Source organism: Jaculus jaculus, chromosome 6, assembly GCF_020740685.1.
Source record: "Jaculus jaculus isolate mJacJac1 chromosome 6, mJacJac1.mat.Y.cur, whole genome shotgun sequence".
NCBI lineage: Eukaryota > Metazoa > Chordata > Mammalia > Rodentia > Dipodidae > Jaculus > Jaculus jaculus.
Window position 1 is genome coordinate 21,044,902 of NC_059107.1, and position 2,388 is coordinate 21,047,289.

At 33.7% G+C, this 2,388-nt stretch overlaps 1 pseudogene; it reads right to left on the bottom strand.

Annotated features, from left to right (window-relative positions):
- Positions 1–411: 411 nt before the first annotated feature.
- On the bottom strand, positions 412–815 carry LOC101596532 (annotated as a pseudogene).
- Between the last annotated feature and the right edge of the window lie 1,573 nt (positions 816–2,388).

Sequence of the window (2,388 nt, forward strand, 5' to 3'; positions counted from 1 at the left end):
TATACAAATAAAAGCTCCAAATAAACTGTTTGTAGAAGTCTTATTTTTGAAATTCTATGTAATAGCTTCAAACTTCAATTTTGTCAGCATATCACTTGTCTTTGCTATTACTGCCAAGTTGTAAGATCAAATAATTACAACCACGTAATACTTGACAAAATTGTACTATCCATAATACTTGGATATTCACAGTAGGATCCAATTAAAACATCGGCATAACTTAAGTTTCCAAAACCAACTTGAGGCTTTGCATTATAACAAAAAAGTTCAAATTAAAATATGAAAACAAATAGCTTCCAATTTTTGAGAGATGAAGTTGGTGTACACATTGCAATCAAAGACTGTCAGGTCTGGTTTGGCTTTCTTGCGTGTGATGTGACTACCATGTCTGGAATTTTCACGTGTGAAGTGTCTACCAGGCCTGGCACTCTCACGTGTGAGGCGTCTACCAGGCCAGCCCCTTCGCTGCCTTTGCCTTGCTTTTGCCCCTTCCTTTTGCTCGCTTGGCCTTCAGCTTCTTCCTCTGCCTCTGGTTCATCCACACCGGGTACTGTCCATGCTGGTCTAGAAGAGTCTTTCTGTTTCTCTTAATCTCAGTCTCCTTTTTCATGTCATATTTTTCCTCTTCCATCACACAGTGAACTTTCCCCTGTTTGGGCACTCACACAGTTGCTATCTCTTGGACATCTTTCATTAAAATATCACTGTCAATTTTGAGAATACTTTTAAGTCTGTTGAGCTCTCTTGGAGCATTCTTTTTTTCTCTTTTCAGCATGCATCTTCCTTTTCCATTTACTCCATAAGCTTTTAGCCATGTTTTACCCAAGAAACAAATGCATGCATGCCACATGCCAATTGTAATTTTGACTATTTTTAAATATCAGAAACTATGCTTTTAGTTTGTAATCTTTCTATAATCTCCTAGTTGTTCTATGACTTTTTAAAATATGATGTTGAAAATAATGCTAACTTGTTCTTGGCATGTAAATATGTCTTTCCAATTGTCATCATCTGTTTTATAGTCTAAATTCACTCCCAGGGCAATCATGTGTCTAGAATATGAATCTGCTCCCCCCACCCATGAACATACTCTTTATTAGAGGCCAATTGTCAAAAATATTCAAGCTTGTAATTCTCACTGGGCCTTTATTCTGTGCCAAAGCCTCTGTCAGACAATTGTGATCAATTTTGCCACTGAAGTCTTGCAATAAATTTTAATTATAGTAGCACTTAATCTATCAGAATTCCTGAAACTTGTCTAACATTAGGAAGCTAGGGGAAGTTGCAATTAGTACTTGAAAGTCTGAAGAAAATTATCTGATTTTTTTTTTTTTTTGGTTGTTGCTGTTTTCTTAATGGCATTTAGTTTCCCAGACTTACAGTTGATTAAATTATTAAATCATTTTCTAGATTCCCAGAGAATACTCTTGAGTATTCTAACATGGGAATTTTTATTATTGTGATACAGGTTTTGAAACTAAAATGCTGCAAGACCCTTGTTCCTTTGCCTTTTACTATTAGCAGTAATCAATTACCTTCCAATTCAAATTAGCCTTTTAGTGTTCTTTCTGTCATAATATATCTGACCAGAATCTCAAGTAAATGTTGAATAGAAGATGTTGTTATTCTTATGTATTGCTGCTCTAAGGGAAAGCATGAAGGCTTTGAGCATGATATAGGATGTTAATGGTAAGTTTCTCCAGATGACCTTTATCAGGCAGAGAAAACTTCCATCCAGTCCTACTTTGTTGTGAATATTTATGGGAAATGGGTGATGGAATAACTCAAGGACAGTTTATGTTTTCATTGAAACAATTATATTGATTCAATTTCTGACTTATGGTAAATTCCAGTAGTTTTGAATGTCAAACCAGCCTTGCATTCCTAAGTGAAAGCCCAAATGACAGTGTCAAATTTTCCTTTTTTTTTTTATTCATTAGTATTTTTGCTAAGTTTAAGAGTGATGTTCTATGGGCATAAAGTATATTTGTGTATAATCTAGTTTCCTTGTATGATGGTCATTAAGTTTTATCTCATGTGAAGCTAGTTTTATATAATGAGTTTTAAATCACTAATTTTCTACAATGTATAGTTTGTATAGACATGACACTATTCTTAAATGATTCATACATATATCTTGGGGCAACATCTGACTCCAGCATTGTCCTTATACAAATATTAGCAACAACTTGAGTTTATTTAGATGAGATATTACTATTTACTTCATACATTTTTAAGTGAAATTTGTTGTTTGTATCATTTTTTTATTTTTTTAAAGTTTTTATTGGCAACTTCTCTATATATAGACAATATACCATGACCATAATCTACTTCCATGACTCTCTCCTTTCTCTTTCTCAATCCCATGCAATAAATACCATCTTTTAT